General features: G+C 46.5%; 1 non-coding gene and 1 pseudogene across 1 annotated transcript; one reads left to right on the top strand and one right to left on the bottom strand.

Annotated features, from left to right (window-relative positions):
* The first annotated feature begins 10,753 nt into the window (after positions 1 to 10,753).
* LOC140221538 (uncharacterized) lies at positions 10,754 to 11,316 on the top strand (annotated as a pseudogene).
* Positions 11,317 to 13,560: 2,244 nt separating this feature from the next.
* TRNAS-UGA (transfer RNA serine (anticodon UGA)) lies at positions 13,561 to 13,647 on the bottom strand. The gene has a single exon. It is a non-coding gene; the product is annotated as a tRNA-Ser (tRNA).
* Between the last annotated feature and the right edge of the window lie 7,513 nt (positions 13,648 to 21,160).

Here is a 21,160-nt window from a genome sequence, read left to right as displayed (position 1 = left end):
TTTTATCCGCGTACTTTATTTCTTCTTTCACTACTTCCTTTCGTCTCTCTTCTTCGGGCCCTGTATTGGGAACCATTCTTTTCCCGGTTCCCATTAGAATAGCATTCCTTCCATTCAGCCAACCAACCGTATCTCTTATCCCTAGCTCGGCTCTTTTAGAACCAATTTCCATCTTTCCACTGACAGCTGCGAAGAGCTCCCCTTCACTAGGGCCAACATCCCAGAGGCTATGCTATTTGTTCAACTCTCTCGCACGGGGCGGATAAAGCTTTTTCAAAAAGAATAGACAAATATAAAATAAAACTAGCTATGGGCATTAGGTATAATAGAAAGGAAGCTTGGAATGTTCAATCAAAGAAATGAAAACAAATACTTAGGCAGAAGCAGACTGCCGATTCGAACCTTTCTTTATTAGGAGGCTCGGGAAAACAGGGCTTTCTGATAACTAATCACTGGAAGCACCCGATTCTCTCTACTCTGCACTTGGCCGGGATACCGAACTTAGGTGGGAACTTTTGCTATTGTTCAGTGAATGCCTGTAGAGAAGAGATGGAAGGTCAAGCAGGTGTTACCCTTGTAAAAGGTACAGGGACTATTTCGGCTTATTATGGAGCAACATTGACTATTTGATACATTGGCTATTTGCTACTTCAACCATATCGGCATTCTAGCGTTTGGTATAGGTACATGCAGGTTTTTCTCTAGAGAAACCCATATGTTTTAGCTACATTCCGCCTTCTCATCTAGTTTGGTTTGCTCTGCCCGGATCTGGTAACTGCTTCTTCTTTTGAAATAAAGTTAAGGATGAAATGGAAGAGATTCAATGGAATACAAGTATCTTTGCCTTCTTCGCTTATTCAATTTGCCCAATGTCCCAAGAATAGGTTGAGTGAGAAACCGATTACTGTCCTTCCAACTCTTCACAGAGCAGTAGATTCGGGTGCATCATCACATGTTACTGGTATGTTGGATGACGATCGGAATTCAAAGAAGAAAGAAGAAGGATTGGGGCCCGACAAGAGATAAGAATAGAGAGAGTGTAATCAAAGCAAGGGATAACGGTCAAGTGCACATTTCATTCATGTCAAGGCTATCTGAAAAGCAAGGGAAATCATGATTCATTGGCAAATCAGACAGATTTTAGAGCTATACTTGGCTAAAGCATAAGACAATACTGCGGTGAAAGCCTTAAGCCAGGAAAATCTCGAAATGTTAATGAATTATTGACCCTAGTCTAAAGGTACCAGTATCTTTCCCAAGCACCAACTCGCTTTCGATTTTATATGTGGGCTCCCTTTTCCTTGTGTTAAAAGTGCCAACTTCTTAGTTTTCGTACTTGAATTCGGAATTGGCAAAACTTGATCCTATTTGACCTACTGTATAGATAGCCCTATTTAATAAGTTGCTCCTATTTTGGTATTTTGTGAAGGGGTTAGTGGAGGAGGTAATGGAGTAGGTGTTTCTGGTCGTGGCTTCGGTGGTACTGGTCGCGGGACGGGTAGCTCGACGGTGGTAGGTGCTGGTCGTGGGGGAAAGCCCAGTCACGTGGTCGTGGTACTCCGACTGAAAAGAGGGGAGGTGGTAGGAACAGTCTAAGGGGCTAGGTTTGAATCGTTAGTACTAGTAGGAATCGCTTCTTCTACCCTTCTCTTATTCGCATTTCCTGCTTACTATTGAAAGAAAAGCTCATGGAATGCAAGGAGTGCAAATAGTGAGTTGACTGCTATAGTATGTAGTGCTTAATGACAGGAATCTAAGGACAAGAGAGTATGGTCGAAATAGTGCTTGTTACTCACTCGCTATTTTGGTGCTGGTTTGACTAATTAGCTTTCGTAGTGCCCTCTTTTCGTAGATTGGAAGGACCCTCGCTAGATATGTTGGTGTAGGGAATTCCTGTTCTCTTTCATAGATAGGAGGGGCATGCGTGCTTACAGCCTGTTCTCACATATAGATAGTGGGACATGCGTGCTTAGAGATAGTCGAAGGTGTAATCTTTCAAAAAGTAGTAAGTAAAAGAATCGCAACTCGCTCTGGATGGATATTTAGGTACCCTCGCCCTATTATGGATTTTGACTAGTGTATGGAAAGAGAATCGTGTGCCCCATACATAGGAAAGATAGAATCATCCTACTGCATTCCTTCTCCGGTCCTTTCATGGCCCATGCTGTTCAAAGGCTAATACAGAAATAGGATTACTTACGAGCTGGGATGGGATGTAGAGTATAGCCCAGAGTTTCTTAGTAGGAATACAACCTTAATGGAATTCGGAATGGGACTTTAGCATTTCCCTCCAGCAGCACTTTGTTTGGGGATGGTTGATTGCTTTTTGATTCTCTAAATCCAAATCCTGCCTCAATATTTTGGATTGATCAGACCGCCTATTGTAGAAGAGATTGCTTGCTCAAAATAGTACCGCATTTGTGCTTAAGAAAAGGCTTTCTTGTCCGGGGTCTATATCCACTTTTAATACACCACGCACCCCACTATCAAAAACTTCTCTTTCAATTCTAAACAAAGAGAAAGCTCAGGCGGCTGCTCAACGAGGAGGTTCATGCTTGTTAACTTACACTTACTTTTAGCACTTCTCTACCAGTTCTCTCTCATCGTGGGCCAAGCAGTTCTCTCTCATAGATAATAATCTCCAGCTCTTAGCACCGGTTTTCACTTCGTGTAGCAGCTTCTTCTTTTGTCTACTCAAACACTTCATCCATGAGAACCAAGTTTTGATCCATGATATATTCTAAAAGTAAGAGCAACTCTATTAATCTACATACCTTCTCTCTGGCCACCATGTTTTCTCCGAAGGGTGAAGGCGGATTCTCAGAATTGAAAATAAGGGCGAAGGATACATACAATATGCCGGGTCTAAAGTGAAGTAGTACAGACACAGGAAATCTTAGAAAAACTTAGAGAGTCTCCATAATCTAGACTTCTCGGTTTCTTAATCGGTGTCTATCTTACTAAGATACTGGTGCAGCTTAAGGTGCTGGTGCTCCACCCCACTCTAAGAAGTATGACTGTGATTTGCCAATACCCAAATGGGTAGTGTACTGCTCGCACCCCTTCTTATTAATTCTGACTTGTTTGCGCACACAACCTTCCTAGAACTTTCTGACCTGGATCCAACCAATGAAGGAAGATGTATGGCCTCCCTCGAACAAAAGAAGGAAGTATGGGAGTTTACCGGTAGGCAATGACCACTGCCGAAGTCAAGTGCTCAGCTCAAAGAAAGAAGGGGTTGGTCTATAAGCTTCACCTCCGACCTGTGCTATCCATTCTAGTGCGCCGCTTTTCCCAACTCCACGGTTCCTCTCATCTTTCTTGTCGGAGAAAGCCTGTCATCCCCGAACAAGACGCTCTTCCTCAAGAAAACAACATTTCTCTTAAAAACCTGATTCCTTGTTGAGGCTGGCCTACATCGGATGGGCTTCAGTCCAACCTCCTTCCAGACTCTCCCCCTAGCAGGATGTAGGATAGTGCTATAACCCAATCTAGCAGATAGATCTAGCACCGAGACAGAGATAATTCAGCTCCTTGATTTAGCTTAACACGCTTCTCTTTCTATTCTATAATCAACACCATTCTTGGATATCTTCCCTAGTCACCTTTAGATTCTTCGGTATCTTCCCTCCCCTAACCCTAGTTACCTTTACTTTTGCATCTGTAAGCCATCCCCCACTCCCTCATAACCTGGGGGGAAAGGTATCAAACACACTAAAACTCAATCCAGAATGAGCGCACATATTGTTTTATAAACAGGGATCCTTTATAACATCAGCTCGGGGATTTATACTTCACACTACTCCACTGCTTTTTTTCTCGCACTCTCATACCAGTTTTTCCATACTTCCCGAAGGAAAAAAAAAGAAATAAGTATGACCAAACCGAGAGCGAGAGCGAGAGGAATTATATCCAGTGGGTGAATGGCAAATGGATCCAGCGGGCTACCCGCAAAATGATCCATAGCCTGAGGGGTTTCGAAAGGGCGAGGAGCGTCATGATGAATAGCAACCTGAGGGGCATCAACTGGATTGGCTGGGCCGGCTTCCCCTGTGCTCCCCGCTGCTTGCTCGCCTCCTTGACCTCCATTGGCTGGGGATACTTCTTCCAAATGATCTATAGCGCGAATAAGCCCTATGTATGGGCTCTGCGCTACAGTATCTAGATTAGCCTCCGCGAAAAAAGCTGCCATTTCCTGGCCAATATCAGTGATGGACCTCGTAGGAGCCCCAGAATGGCCTGGATGGGGCACAAATAGTCCGGGATCACCCGCATTTACGACACGTTCCAATCTCAATCCCATTAGAACAGAACTACATCTTTTTCAGCTCAGCTCCCAAAAGAGAAAGGGAGACTTTTTTATAGGTTGGCGTCGGTTTTGCCGACGAAAAGCAACGAAAAACTAGAACATTCTTTCTTCCATGACAAAACAAAATGCTAGTTGCCTCGTAACGCATACACTGGAGCGTCGACGAGGGCCAATGAGACTTTCCTTTCTTTGCCCTTAATTCTACTACGGTGCTGCAAATTCGCAAGCTGATCCTAAGTAATCGTTGTTGTTCATTGGATTCCTCCGGAATGACTTCGTTAGGATTGAAGAATTGCTGCAATTCTTCCTGAATAGACTCGATTCCCCGCCCCGCGTGAAATGTCTAAGACGCAACGGAATCGCTACGCTATGTTTCTATATGAAAATATATGCAAAACCAAAGTAAGTCCAAAGGAATCTTGCTCGCTCCAACGGGGAAGTGCTTGGTCTACGAATTCTACTAGCTGCCCCGCTTTCGCTACTCTTAAACGTTTGCATGTGGACCAGAGAATGGAGATGAGGATTTAGCCATAACTTGACAGCTTCTTTAGAATTATTGAACTGAACTCGATCACCCGAGGAAAGCGAATAGAGCTAGTTGCCAAGGTAGCTGGGTTACGAGATATCCCACCGCCTGTGAAGAATAGGAAGAGCCATGCATGCCTTTCTTGGCCACTTCACCGGGCGCTTATGAGCCGATTTCACTAGCTTTAAAGAGTTTTTTTGGCACAAACAACGAAATAGTCCTTTTGGATTGAGCATTTTAGGAAGATTCAATAAGCTTTTTTTTTTCAACTATTTAGTCATATCTTTTGATAGGAAGTTCTAAATCGGGGGATATACAGTAAGACTCAAAGGATCCAAATTCGTCTTTATTTTGAGAATTCCTACAGCAACGTTATACTTCTTTTATACGATCTTCCATACGAATCCGGCGCGGGTAAGAGTGCTTACTTAAAGCTTAGTAAGGTTATTTCAATCTCTTTATTTAGCATCCAGAGAAGTAATGTTCTTCGAGGAGTAAAGTAACTTATTCATCTAAAAGACCTAGTATAGATTAAAGATATAGCTGCCTCCCTATAATTATTATTTTCTTTTAAGTATCACACTCTCGTTGATTCAGACCATACGCCGGCTTCATAGTTCAAGTAGTTACCAGTAGTTCTCTCGGGCACAAATAATGCACTTACAGACTAATGAAATATAAAGGAGAAGAGGGGTCTGGGTATGGGGATTGCTTGGTCCTATGCTAGCTGAGACAGGTAAGCGGCGCTATTTCAAGCTTTGGATAGATGAGTGATGAGTCAGTCTGGTTCGAGAAGATCCGTCATTGTGTAATAGGTTATCTTTAGGAAAAAGAACTAGACATATATGTTTCAGCCTGCTCTGACCTAGCCCAAATGGAGCTACTTACTCGTTGATTGGAAATCAAATCTTCAAAATTAAGACCAGGCGGTATGGATGGGAGTCTAGCACAGTGGTAGAGCGGTAGCGGGACCGAAGCATGAGCCTTATAAAAGCTAGGATTCGCGAAGTCAAATGTTCAAGAAAAGACGGACGGAAGGTGATAGAGTTACCTTGCTTCCTAAGTAGCCCTCTTTCTCCACAACAAAAACTAAAAACAAACAATGAAAATGACTTGAATATTGAAAGTAGCAAGGTACTCCACTACGGGTACGGAGGCCAGATAGAAGGATTGAAGAATCCTGATGTGCAGTTCCGGGGAAGTGAAGAAGGAGACGATGGGGAGGGAGATGGTGAGGAGACGATGTTCCAATGCAGTAGGGTTGCCGTTTCCTCCGCCCCGGGGAGGGTCCTTTTTTTTTGTACTAATCGAGCTTTACCCAGGGCTTCTTTGGGCCAACGCACAAGCTATTCTTGAGGGTGCCGAAAGAGCCATTTTTCTTGGTGCAGCTGTTTTGGCTCGCAATAAAGCAAGGGTCCTGATCGAGCAAGACTACGTCCTATCTATCTACCTCTCCAAACACAATATCTTGAGTACCTATGATGGTGACTACATCTGCTGGCATGTGATGTTTGGACATAGAATCGAGTCCTTGTGAATGGGCAAAGCCAGGTGCTCTTATTTTACAACGGTAGGGACGATTACTCCCATTACTGACAAGAAAGACACCAAATTCACCTTTAGGTGCTTCAACTGCGGTATAGGTAGAAGGAGCTGGTACGGAAAAACCTTCTGTATAAAGTTCGAAATGGTGAATTGAGGTAGAGTAGACCGATGATCCGGTAGTCATTTGGCCGGCTATGGAAAGAAAAAGCTTGCATCTGCTCCCCCTAAACTATAACAGGTCCCATCTCTCTCCAAACCTAACGTGGTAGTTTCCCATCATAAGGCTTTCCATCTATAGATTGATTGAGCCATTACCCACCAAGGATCCCATTCGTTCAGAACTCAGTTGACTGCTTCTATAGATAAGGCGGAACGTCCTTAGTTCAGCATTATAGCACATAGTCTCCGACGCTACTACAGCGCTTCGCTAACTCGAAGCGCCTCGCTATGAGAATGACGCTTCGCTAACGCTCGGCTAAGTCGTCGAACCCTCGCGCTGACCATTCGCTTTCTCAGTAGCGAAAGCGCTTCTCTTTGCCCCTTAACTTAATCTTAATTTAATAAAGTATTTGGAAAAGAAAGAGATTCTTGGTTTTATTGCTCCCGCTTCCTCATCTGCGCTCGTCAAGCCAACTTTGCTTTTTGGGAGGTGAAAGAGGAAGCGGACATTTCGAAATGACAGCATCGAAGATATCTATATACACAGGAACGCTTATTCCGGACTGCGTTCCGGAAAAAGTAGCCTACTTGACAGAAAGGGCGGGCACTCTCGGCTCGGAGGTAGGCACTCTCGTCTTTCAACCCCACCGTCACTTTGAATTTAGTGGGGCACTGTTTACTTACAGCCTCTACGAGTTGCAAGTGAATGGGGCCGGTGCGTGTGAACGGAAGGGTTCATCAAGCCATTTTAACCCCTAAACAAAATAGGAAGAGGGGTACTTGACTAATAGGGGGCAATTGCATCGCACCTGACTGTGAGGGACCTCTTGATACCTTATGTTCACTTCCTAACTAGTAGCCGGTTTCCTGTCGCGGAAGCCTTTTCCCCAGTGCGCGGAGCCCCAACGAGGAAGGTGTTAGTGCTTTCTCATGGGGTCAATAATGCTAATCCCTCTTTTTGTGCCGGGAAGAAGATAAGAAAAGGCGAAGCCTTCTCTTGGTTTCCCAACCTGTTGCTTCTAAAGGCTGCCCTCTCTCGGCTGGATTTTGGTCCAGCCTACTACGAGGATCCCGTATCCCGTACATCGTCTTTCTCCCTCCTGGGTTCCCGTGGTTCCTATGCCGCCGCGTTTCCCGGTCCTTTTCTTTTAGTGCTTCGACCCGAAGCGATAGCTTGACGCGTTTTCCGTGGATAAGATGGCTGCGCTCCAGCTCACTAAAGAATGGGACGGCAGTGGTCCGCCGGCAAGCTCGTTCTGATCTTGGACGCAGTACATTGGAATCCTGAAGCACCACCACGAACGCTACCGCGCGTGCGCCTGCGGTGCGGTAAGGCACCACCCTGTTGTGCCAGCAGCCAACTCCGGCGTGTCAGCTTAGTTATCCTCATCAAGCCACAACCTTGATGTCTAGCTTCCCAACTGGTAGACGGTTCCCTTTCCCCCGGATCAATGAAGAAGGGAGAAGTCAGTTGATTCTTCCGAAGAACCGGAAGCGAAGCGCTATGCCGGGGCGAGGGGACGGGAAAAGAAACTGCTCCGAAGAAAGATATTGGGGTTCCCAATGCTTCTCCACGCCCAACGAGATGCGCCAACCTCGGGATGCTTTACTCCTAACCCCACGACGGTTCCGAGACGGAGCTTAACCTGAGTCTCGGTTAAGAACGGCGATGATCTACGTTTCACACGGCGCACGATTCCATGGATAGTTTCATTCGAGATCGTGATGGAGGACATAGCTTACGATCATCGGCTTTGATCATGCCACTAGGCATTTGATTAGGACATTGCACAATGATCCGAACACTTTGTCGCATCTCTTCGATACGAATACAGTAACGATCATAGCGATCTCCTCTGGTACCTACTGGTACGTCAAGATCCGATTGGTCATGAACATCGTAAGGTGCTGCTCTTCGCGAATCCCAGCATACCCCAGGTTGGGATGGGTAGGCCCACCACTTCACTTTTTCACTTTCACTTAGGCCCGGGCCAAGTCAGTGGGGGACCCTGTCGGGCTCCTTCCCCCCCAAAACAAACTGTACGTGGGAGTTTCCCTTCATACGGCTCGAATCATTCTCAGATGCCCCGAGAGGCATCTTTCCTTATGATCTGGTGGTTCAGCAAACGAGCACCGGCCGCAACAGCAAGGAACTATGACCAATAGAGTCAGACACAGAGCGTCATACTTCTTTATCTTGTGATGGTTGAGGAGTTTCTTTCTCAGAGGGTGCGGGACGCTTGCGGAGTCCGTACCTTCCGTACCACCACAGGTCGTTCTTGGGCAGATCCCGCTCCTAAACATAAGGGAGGGATAGGGGGAAAGGGGCCGGGCCTATCATATAAATAGGGTTGTAGAAAGACCACGTATTTTCATTCGACGTTCCGGGGCGCCCGATTCGATCAACGAATTTGGCGAGCTGATCTGCTTTGATCCAGGAGAAAGCCCAGTCAGCCACCTTTTCGGTGCAGGTCACGTGACCTACAGCTCGGCCTTCGCTTTTTGAGACTTCCTCTACCCACATCTCTATGTGCCCGCAGCACTTTCATATGGAGAAAGATGGGCTTACCATGTTCCATCAATAGCACCTAACCTATGCCGATTTTGGCGGACCGTGCTCCACCCCGGTGAACTCATGCGGTTCCGACGTGCCCAGAGGCCAGAGGCGAATCCGTTCACGGTCCGTAGGACCAACACCATTCGAAGGTTGATGGCCCGCCCCGCCTAGAATAGGAATCTTTGACTGGGCTTACACACATTCGCTCACTTACGCTGTCCCCCCTCAGCTCACCCTAGCCCCGGGTACGTCGTCTCCAAGGCTTCACACAAAATCTTCACTGACAACATATGCATGCTTTTGTAGGGTCGGGCAGAACCGTTGTTGCCTGATGGGAACTTCCCCCATATTGCTATCAATGTCTTCATGTCGCACGACCTCTTAACATTACACCACTGAATCCCCAATCCTTTGCTTGCTGTGCAGTGACAGTACCAATATCCACTAATCGTTGTTTCCAGATACGGTTGCCGGTTGACATCTCTTCTAATTCGTCGATACGAGAAGCAAATTGTTGTGTGGAGGAATCAATATCTCGACATAAGCCAAGAGGCAGATCTTGTGCCACTCCACCAGGTCGTATGAAACTGGCATGCATCCTGGCTCCCGGGACTCTTTCATAGAATTCCAACAATTTCTCCCGCTCCTCAAAAGCCCAAAGGAACGGAGTTGATGCTCCCACATCCATAGCATGAGTAGTTGAAGCAAGTGAATGATTTGAAATTCGAGTTATTTCACAGAATAACACTCGTATATATTGAGCTCGTAATGGTACCTCACAATTCAAAAGTCTCTCTACGGCTGAAGAATGAGCGTGTTCTTGGGCCATCGTAGAAACATAGATAGGGTCAACGACGGAACGAACAACGAAACTTTACGACAGCTTTTTCGTACACGTTCACTTGCATCACATACACAAGTGCTCTCTGAACCGTGCAATAAGGTCACCCATAACACGGCTCTCCCACTGGAGTTACCTTAGCCCCGGGCCATGCTATTCCATGATATTGGAAAAATGGCAGCCTAACTACTTATTATCATCGTCTTGAAAGCTGGGCGCCTTTTGAATATGAGTGGGGCTCCTAGTCTAGGCGGCGCCTTCGTGGAGCCAAACCGAAGGAAGAGCAAAAGGGCGAGGCCACACCCGGCTTCGAATAGGAGGGGGGCTTAGCTCTGGATCCCGCCTGCTTGCAGAAATGAATGGATCAGAAAGGGGGCTGGGTTCTATTTCCCGGGCCGGGCAGGAGGTGAAGGCCAGAAGAAGAAGAGAAGTGCGCCTTCCCGGTAAGGAAGAGGATAAAAAGGTGCTGTCATCTATCTCGACCTGTTTCCCGAGGCGTTGGAAATGAAGACCGGCTCAGAGAATCACTGGCGTGCTTTCTCTCCCCCATCGTTTCGCCAACAAAGAAGTCATCCTTGACTTGACGATTGACCATTCCATCCCTACCGAGCCGCCTCTTCGAAGTATTTACCTCTGCCTTTATTTTTTTCTCAAATAAAAAAGAAAAAATCAAGAACCTCGTCTGTGATTTAATCGGCCCTAAGGGAGTTTACTCGACCCATTCTCCAGTCTCCCGCACTGCTCAAGTGTGCGACTCCGTATGAGGACCTCCTTCCCTTTTGCTCTGCCCACTCTCCGTTCACACGGTTATCAAAGCGGAGAAGGGTGGGCAGCAGGTACCACGAGCCCTCTGTCCCACACATCTATCAAGAAGCAAGTGTAGTTCACCGGTTCCACCGAATGCTCCTATCTCTCGGCAAAGATCGTGTGAGTGTGCAGTTATGCTTCGGATGCTTCGCCATGGAATAGATCGACTCAGTTCCCCTTCTTTTCCGGTGCACTCGCTTTATATCTCCGACACACAAGGAAGGACGCGGTGGGAAGAAAGCAGCCCCTAGCCTCTGTCCGGTCGATCATTCCGCTGGCATCTTGCATTCACGCCTCCGTTTGACTGCCGCTCGGGAATGTAGTTGTAGATACGTGAGTCTTAGTGGGTCGTTGGCTCCACCTCTTATCTCCTTCTACGACATGCTGTAGTCGTCGCCATATTCAATATGTCACTTAGTCATATCTGCCTCGCTGCGGGTCAGCACCCCCGAAAGAAAGGGAGGGAGGACTTCATTCAGTGACTCCGCGATCGCCCTCTGAACGATCAAAATAAGGTAAAGCTTGAAGATAAGTTTTGTACTCGATTAATTTCTCAGTCCCTCTAGTCGGGTGGGCGCCGGCCGGCCGGATCCCCCTGAAAAACCGTACGTGCGGGTCTCCCCGCATGCGGCTCACGCCATTTGAGGTGGCCCAGCCCAGCATTCATTCGCAAATCCTGTAGTGAAATTGAGACTGCTCGACCAGCAAGAAAACGGATGCGCGTTAGCGCAACGGCTTTCGCGCTAGTTGCTCAATCCCTTGCTTGTTCGGAAGCTAATTCGCGTGTAGGCAGCGCTGTCTGTCTACCGTTGACTGTATCTATTCATTGATACATTGGCTCGCTCCCCCCCCTCTTTTTCCAAGAATGAATGAGCTGCTCGGACCTTCCATTTCCGTCAAATGACCCGGCTTCCCCTGGCTCTTCCACCGTCCGGGCTCCCTTTCCTCCCTATGCTCCCCCGGCGCAGGCCCACCACGCTTCGCGCCAGCGGCGTTTTCGCCAGACGGTCTTTGCCAGTAGTGCCATCCTCCCCGCAGGCTGTCTGTATGGGTGGGTTGTCCCTTGCTGCTACGTTCTGTTAGGTGCTATGAATTACAGGAAATTAAGTGGTTGACTTGGACAGCAGGCGGGTTACACGTTCCACTGTGCCGAGATGTGAGGTGCAGGTGGTGATGATCACCCCGGGGTATGCGCTAGCGCCCTTGACGGGCACTCCAGGACCCGCCTACGCTCGTGAAAACCCAGGTCGGTCCTCCGACCAGATGTGTGGATAACGAGGCCACCTTCACAACCTTCTCCCTTCTATCTTTATCCAAAGTCAGGTAGAGCGGTTCGCTTGAGTTGCTCAACCGTCCCTTTGCCCGGTGCTCATGACGCGCTACGGAACCTCCACCGTGCTAGCGGCATAGGAGCCTACTCAGCGTCAGCGGCTTCGTGCCGCACTGGAGTGATCCAATATGTGGTTCCGCACGTTCCACCACTTCTCCGTTCATTTCCAATACTGATCGTGAAACACCATGAGCAGCAGGATGTTGAGGTCCGGAATTCGAAGTGAAATTCTTGATTTGCCCGTTCCTAGTCGTCATGGGAAAGAAATAAGAAAGAAATAAGAAAGAGATTATTCCCCTAGAGCTTGTCCAGTACCACCAGTACTCAAAATGCATCTCCGCGCGTCTACCTGGCGCTTTTATTAGCCGCCTTGCATGCAAGCGAAGCGCTATTGGCGGCAATTAATAGCTCACTGAGCGATGATTGATGCAGTCAGTCAGTGCCCTCGATTATTCCAGATAGAAGGATCATGGCGCCCCGGAAGCATTCCATCCAGCAGCAGCATCTCCTTCAACCACGCGAGGACAAAACTGATCTACATTCGAGCGTTCACCGCACAGAGGCGATCTCGAACACTACCTATGATAATAAATCCAAAGGAAAGGTCGATAAAATGATTCAATCTGACTTTATTGGTATTCTGGATTGAGTAAAAAAAGGGATATATGAAGTTCAAGGCCTTGCCAAAACCGTCATGGCCCTATTATGTATAGGCCGTACTAAGCCAATAGCGAATAACAAACTCTTTCCTGCTCCCTCGACCTTAATTCACTCCCATCCTGTCAAGCCTCAGCTGCCAGCGCATTGTATCTATTGAAATGTGGCAAATTGATACAAGTAGCTAAAGATCTCGCATCCGACATCTCCGGCCGAACGGTTAGGCAACACTAGGGCGCCTGGGTTTCCGTTTACCAAACAAGATGTCGAGAGGCGAACTCTGTAATTCCCCTCCTGCAAAAGTGATAGCGGCTGTAGCATCCGTGTGGAAGAGGGTAAGCTTTCGGCAACACCTTTTTCAGATTGGAAAGGATGAATACTTGTGTTGGGTCCTGCAGACCAGGATAGCCTCAGATCAAAACCTAAATGTGCCAGGGGTTGATCATAGAAGCCAGGGCAATAAGTATTCAGGAATTTGAGCGCTTATGTAGCTAATAACTCTGCCACCTGAATACTTGATTCATTAAGGTCGTCACCCTATACCCGGAAGTCTCTATCGTTTTCTTTGTCTGTTAAGCTTCACAGGGTTAGGACTCCTTAAATCAAACAGCAATCGCTGTTTATCAACCACTCACGGCGACACCGAGATCTTCGACTTAGCTCCCACAGGTCATCCACCCGGGGCGGAAGATAACGAAAGGGAGACAAAGTCCTAACTAAATCAACACACAATAACCTAAACCTTCTACCCATTCCATCCATCATATCCGTCGAGTCGAGGAGATTCGTTCTTATCTATAGATAAGGCAAGAGAGAACTTATGCCCTCGCGGATGGAGAGGGATTCGAACCCCCGGTATTCCTATCAATACTTCGGTTTTCAAGACCGACTCTTTCAACCGCTCAGACATCCATCCCTGCGCTCGCCCGCCCTATCTATCTGCGCGCTGGCAGGTAGGGGCAACTCTATGTGATTCGCTACGCTTACTTGCGCCCCACCCCGTAAGCGGACTCTATTGCCTAGCGGTTAGCGGCACTTTTCCGGTAGTACGAATCGCTACGCTTCGCTTCTTTCTATATGATAATATGCACCGTCGGTTGCTGCGCTCCCTGCGGGTAATAGCAAGAGAGTGAAGAACGAACGATCCTCAGTCAGCAGTGAATGAGTCCGACTCGAGTTCGTGAGTCAAAGGCGTGGCAAGAGAGCGAGTTCGACTCGCGAACGATCCGCAAGTGAAGGACCGATCCTTTAACGCCAGTACTGTTGCGAGACTGGTACTTGGCGGCTCACGAGCAACATATAGACTAAGGTTGCCCATCACTCCCTCGCTCCTTTTTGAAGGCCCACCGCTCCCCCTTTCTTTAAGTATCTATCCCGGCTTGCATTTTGGGGCGAGTACTACAGTTCCTCCATAATCACACAGAACGCCCAGCTTCGCAGAGCTGCTCTCTCCCCAGTCCACAGCAAGGTGTGGAATCTGGATCTACTGTGTGTTCTGACTCTATTGGATCAAGTCAGATACTAAGCCTTCTACTACTACTACTTAGGTTAGGAGATAAAATGCTATATTTAAGAGATTGGACTCTCTTACTGTGTTTTTTCAGGGCTGTTCCCGAGCCAGGTTCCCTGGATCCATTCTGACCTAAATGGATGAATGAAGAAGGGGGCGAGCAGATACGACGGCCACACACACTTCTTTTTAGCCGAATAAAGCCGGATCTACTACACGGCTAGGATCAGAGAAAGATTGAGAAAGCAAGATCAAACCTACTCTACTGTCGATTCAAAAGGTAAACTGCCCCCGAAGACTACTTTATCAATGAATGGATCAAAGAAGGAGGCTCTATCTATGTCATCGTATATAAGGGAAGAAGCCCGCCCCTGATCGAAGAATGAAGAAGCTAGCCCGGGTAGACTTTAAGAGCTCTAGCTCTGCCTATCCGTCTCGCTCCGTCTTGGAGGTCATAGAAAGCTCTTTTTTGCCTAGCCTCGCGCCTGCCTCTCACCTGAAAGGAGTACCCGAACAAAGGGGGAAGCTTGGTTTAAGCATATTTCCCTCGCCCGAGGATACGAATCCGAGCTATTAATTGAAAAGGCAGGGAAGGATATCTCGGAACTACAGCCGTCTACTACTATTGAATCCGAAAGAGGAGCCTACAACTATTTAATTGATTTATTTCTTTCATTCGTGGGGATAGCATCATTGGATAAAAGCGCTGGGAATCGTATTTACTACGTCGTATTGGCCTAAGCTGGTGCTGGAAAGGCTTCCCATTCCCAAGTTTACCCCGAGTAGGGAACCGTACCTGTTTTCCGACTTTCCGAAACCGAGTCAGGATGCTGCGATAGAGGATTTCATTTGATGAAAGCTATTGAATAACAAAAAGAATATTTCCATTGGTACCGTTCCCGCCATTTAGAAAGGAGGTTCCCTTGATCAAAAGTTGGAAAGTTGGTATTGTTGTTTTGGTGAGTCCACAGCCGTGCCGTAGGATAGCATTATTCTATTTCATCCTGTGGGGATGACATTACAAATAGATCCCTTGCCCTGGTCTAGCGCTGGGAATCATAGGAGCAATTCGTATTGGTTTTAAGCCGAGAAAAGGGACTATCGGAGGATGTGTCGAGCCGTGGCCTAGCCCAAGCTGTCGATGATCACCTAGCGCTATCAATTAACGTAGGGAACGTACGCTACTACGAATGGTTCTACACATGCCGTAACAAAGCTAAAGGAAGCCGATCAATCGAGTAGGAACCAACACCGTGGCCGTTGTTCGAAAGTCAACCGTACCGTTGTTGGAAAGAATCGAAGCCGAGGACTCTACTACCCCGGAACTCAATACGATTCAACCAAAGCAAAGGCTTTGTTAGAGGAGCCGTTGGATACAACCCGGAAGTAGGAACCATAACCGAAACTAGACATATGAGCCGCAATCGGGGTAGCCGTTGAAGGGGAAGTAGTAGTGAAAGTTGGACTCTCTAAATATTCTCCAGTCTATGGGCATGATTACTACAATTCAAATCATCCGATTTGCTTTAAGGAAGTGTGGGTGTGTTACTACTCTTTATCTTCTTTTAGCAAATATTTGTAATTTATGTCCGCTTCGCCCCTCCCACCTAGTACTAGCTGGATTGCCCACCCAGTAATATTAATAAGCTTTCCGACCCTATCCTTTAGGCTACTTCCCGACTTCCCTAATAAAAATATACCATACCAAGTTTCCTAATCCTACTAGCTTGCCTTCCTATTTGAGAACCAACCTACTTGAAAGGCCTAGCCACAAGAGTGCCTCCCCGATAAGTGGTTGTCTACTTCCTTGAAGCCCTACTTCCCTTGAGAATTTCTTTAAACAAGTATTGGCGTAGGAAAAGGGGATTCTATAAAATTAGAAAAAAAAAGCATGTGCTTTCGCTATCCCGGTATTCGCTCGCAACGCAAGTCTCGTATTATTCGTACTTCTAGAGTAGAGCTCGTACCTCTATATACGCATTTCTCTAGCGCTAGGTTCGCCTATTTCTGGTTTAAGCATTGATTTCCCAGCTATATTAGAATAAGCTGTTCCGCTGTTCCGAGGAGAGAGATTTCGAAGCCTTTGATGCACCTGGCTGACTGAATCAATGAAGTTCAATTGGCGGCTTTGTCGGTCAATCACCCGTGGCTACTGCTCTCTTCTCCCGCCGCTTATTCATTCAGGCAGTGGATTCGAACCACTGAAGGATTTCGAGTCCTTTGCTCTAACCACACAAACAAGGATTTGCAGTCCTGGGAACCTTTGCTTATTCAGGGCTCTTCAATAAGCAAACTGGCATTTTTTATCATCTTTTCACTATATTCTATTTGCGATAGATGGTGATCAAAGAGCTTCTTCTTGCAGCGGGGCATCTTGGATCGGGCTTTCGCCCATTGAAGACCTTGTCTTGTTGTGGAGCCCGGGATAGAGGAGTTTTTCTCTCTTTCTTGGAGTCACCAAGAGTGTGGGGAGAGGTGGATCTTCAATCAAAGGTAGGAAGTTAGTCTTGCTTGCCATCGTGCCTCTTTTGACATGCCCCCTATTATCGGGATGTTCACCATGATTCCTTATTCTGGGTGCTTCCCATTGTACGGATTCCTTTTCTTTGCTTTTCATATTTCTTGGGAAAATGTATTAGATCCTTGATAGACGCCCCCCTCCCTTAAGACCAACTGCTAGAGTTACCTTCCCGCTCCGGAGTTCACTGACCGCTTGGGCGAGGGCAGGATGCGGGTACCATGCCAGGTTGGAAGGCTAGAGTCAGAAGTTGAGTTCTGAGCACGGGTTTGATAATTCAAAACTTCTATTTTTACTGCTACTAAGGTTCCGGATCACATTTAGGTCAAAACGTGCCTAGAAATGGAATTTCCTTGATTACAGTCTGCCCTGGAGCATACGTAGCTCCATTTTGAACTCTCTGCCCTTCTCTTCTGCCTATTCAGAAATCTTCTATCTATCAACATAGCATTATAGATCGCGTGAGAAGTCGCCCGCCCATTTCCAGAGTTCTACGTCTGTCCTGGCTCCTTTCATTCCATGCATTCCTTTCCATGCATCATAGTAGTCTTCCTCTCCTTTTTGTCCCAAGCATTCTCCTCATTCTATTCCATCCAAGGCTCCTCATTCATCCATCGGATAGGACGCCAAATCAGTTGAACAAGACAGAGAACGATGAGAAAGTTTTCTTGGTAGCCTTGGTCTCTAAAAGGGGTTCTATCCCTCTTCCGTCCGCTTTCTTTTTTTTGCACCCAGAATCTCCTTGAAGTAGAAAGGGAAAGCCACTCGATCACAGCCTGACTTCCTCCAGATGAAAGCATTGGTAGTGACGACCGACTGTTTTATTCTTCTTCTTTTCTTTAGACATTTTTTATTCTCCTTTTTTCTTATCCGCGTCGAAAGAGATCGATCGGGGTCAACTAGCAACCTCTTGGAAATGATCCGCCTTCCAACCTATAGAAGAGACTTAAGGTTCAAAGATTTTGATTCAATCGAATCTACTCCTGCTATACTCCAAATATATTTAAGACAAATCCGCCTCATCAAAACGGGGGAAGGACGAATAGGAAAGGAAATAGGAGACTTCTACCTTGAGATCTGCCTAGTAACCTCCGAGGGATTTTGATACAAAAAGACCAAACAAAATCTTGATTCTCATTACAAAGTGCAGCCAGCACACCTATTTCCCCTTAGCTGGTAAAGGCTCATCATTCAGTCAGGGCTTTCTCGGACCAACCAACTACTTACTATATCTAATTATAATGGATCCCTGTCGGACAAAGTTTTAAGGTTTTCTTTCAGCAAGAGAGAGAAAATGAGGAAAACCGGGAGCAGCGGGCGGCAGGACTCGAAGCAAGAAGTTCGGTCTGTCTCCCATTTCTGGTTCCCTTCTCCCGGCCGGAGTGTTGAATCAATGGCTCTTGCAACGGCAGTCTTCTTTCTTTTCCACTTTGAACGCATGGTTTTTGGCTTTCAACAGTCTCTAATTACCTTGAGACCCTCTTCTTGAATGAGCCAATATGAACTGGTAGATGATAATGCTAGAATGAATCAGAAATAAGTGATTTGATGGAAGAAAAATGCAAGAACGAGCTAAAAGCCCTTTCTGGAACCAAGCAATGCCCGCCCTGAGAGCTGCCGCGATGACGTGGAACCTACCACCTACCCCCCAAAGAGATGGGATAGAGCGAAGCCCCGCTTACTTTGATTCTACTAAAGCTAAGCCTAATATTGCAATGAAGCTAAGAATGAGTCAGTTGTGCTACTGCTTCCATTCCTCGCATTCAGCTTGAAGAGCCATATTGAACAACTATAAAGAGCATCTACCACTGCTCGGATTAGCCTCCCTCCTATCATTCTCATAAGGATTGGCTTCCGCTTACTTTAGGTCTTGACTTCCTATCGGGATAGACAGCTCAGATTACATGCTTTAGATTGAAGCTACTGCTCCTCTTTCTTTCATTAGTGCACCTCTTATTCTTCATCCTATCCACCATAGAATACTCTCTTCCAGTCCTTTGATCATATAGCCATCCATCTTTCATCAATGAAATTGTTCCGTATGGGTAGCAAATACACATATCAGAAGAGCCAACCCCGAAAGCACTTGCTTCAAAGAAGAAGCAGTTACCAATAAATTCCTGTTTCAAGTCTGTATATCTCGATAGAACCAATTCCAATCCAGGTAGTGTGAACAGAGGATGTGGAAGTTCTGTTTCCTTGCCTTGGCTCTAGAAGTCCTGTCGGCGGACATAAGACGGAACCCCGGTGGTTTGAAGGCACGTAGCCACAGTGTCTAAGATTGAGCAGGCGGGTACGGTTTCGGAAATGACATATTGAATAGGTCTGTATACCCTCAAGGGAGTTCGTTCCATAGAGATCTGACTTAGAAAAGGAAGCTCTGCTAAAAGCTAAATCGCTAATAAGTTCAAACATCAAAGGTACCTGTCTACATCTACCTACCCTAAGCTACTAAAACATCATCAACAACAACATCGGAAACTAGATGAATAATTGAAACAATCGGGATGGATTCAGACTGAATTCAATCAACAGACAATAGAACTTAAAGAGTGCTTGTGCTATTCGATGAGCTAATCTTCTCTCTTGTATTGTGAGCGGTGCAACCTACCGGCAAGGAATGGAAAGTTACTAATTCCACAATAAAGGCTCGACATCCTTGGGGTGATCTCGTAGTTCGTACGGGGTGGAGACAATGGGCTCGGTCCATGGATTTTCCTTCCTTTTGCCACATTTCCCTCAAAGGGTTGAAGGGAGGAGATAGTGCATCAAGCTATTCGCAAGGGCCAACTTGATCCTCTTACCCTGGGATCCCAGATGAGGGAAGCCTAGGAGAACCGCCTACTCCAACTATAGTACATACTAGATCTGACTAACAGCCCATCCTACCTCCTCTACCTGTTTTAGAACCTATCTTTTGTCTTAGTAGAGTCTTTCAGTGGCATGTTTCAGTCCTCTTTCAACTCGGTTGGTGTCTCCTGTCCTCCGGTTCTTCTCTCGTCTTTCGTACATCTACAACATTCCATTCTACTTACTTTGGTGTAATGGAAATGAAACGAGCCTAAGAGCAGAGTAAGTAAGGACTTTGCCTGGTTTGAACTCCAAAGTCATTTACGCCCTGTATTTCCTTTGATTCTTATAGCCTTCGTGTCAAGCGAGCAGTCCAATTGCATCAATAGCAGCAGTTTTATCTCCGCATTCACTAAACGAAATGCGGAACTCATGTTGGTAATTCCCTCAGTGCTCTACTGTCTTGAACTATTTTCTTTAGATGACATGGAGGCTTTAGTGCCACGTTCAAGCTAAAAGCTGTGAAAGCAAGTCAAGCAGTGCCAGATGATGATAAAATAGCGGCGCATCCTTCTTTTGAAAGTGACCAAACGGGACTTTGAAGCATAGTATCAGATGCCTTATTTTTTTAGTTAGGATCTCCTTCTCACTCCAAAGTATGGTTGGTGTATACTTGGCCTTTCCCACTGTAGTTTGGAGCTCACCCTTTATTTACACCGACCCAATCTACAATCAAAACAAATGTAAAAGAAAAGGTGATAAGAAAGAAATCTAGCGAAAGCTAACTGTCAGCTATAAATAAATGCTTTTGCTTTCTATCCAGCAGCTGATGCTTTTTATGTAGTAAAGAAGGAAATTTTTGGAGTTAGCACGGTACTGAGGTCTCTGGAGCGAGTGACGGATTATCTCTTTCGGAACATTAGAGGTTGTGGACAGCACTCATAGCTCCTCTATTTCTCAAGGATCTATGCTTCCTGTTTGCACTCTTTCTAGGCTGTCTTCCAGTGCGATAGAGAAGCTGGCAGTGAACGGATTCATCCAGCAAATGTGGCCATACTACTAGCTCTGGCTAGTCCTTGCTTCATGAGGTACATACTTCTTCCGGTCTGCTCTGTTGCCGAGCTTTCATTCTCGGACACCTACATTCCCAACAGGCTAGGGCAAATACATGATGTCGGAATGATTCCCACACCTGGATCGAATGCTCCGCCAAAGTAAACCTAAACAATTAATTGAAGGAAGTGTCGCCCGGCATCGATTTCACGTGTTGGTTGCCCAACCCGATAAGTAGTTTTTGAATGATTCGCGTTAGCCAGGAGTTAGAGATGTACTTTCTATTTCAATGAAGTAACCAACCAAAAGAGAGTGTTAGGTCTGGGCTAAAAAATCTTCCTATTCGTACTGGAAAACTGGAAAGAAAAGAACAAGCTGGTAACGAGTTCCGGTAGAAACTAGAGGCCCCTTCCCTTATACTCGCAGATGTAGAGAGGTTGCCTCTCTTCTTGTCTTGAACTGCGTAACCAAAGCGATTCCTGTTGATGGATAGGTCTGACGAGGGCCAATTTCAGTTCGATTCTGAAAAGTAGCATGCATATAAGCTGTTGCCCTAAC

Source organism: Setaria viridis, unplaced genomic scaffold (assembly GCF_005286985.2).
Source record: "Setaria viridis unplaced genomic scaffold, Setaria_viridis_v4.0 scaffold_158, whole genome shotgun sequence".
NCBI classification, from domain to species: domain Eukaryota; kingdom Viridiplantae; phylum Streptophyta; class Magnoliopsida; order Poales; family Poaceae; genus Setaria; species Setaria viridis.
This window is presented reverse-complemented; position numbering and strand designations above follow the sequence as displayed.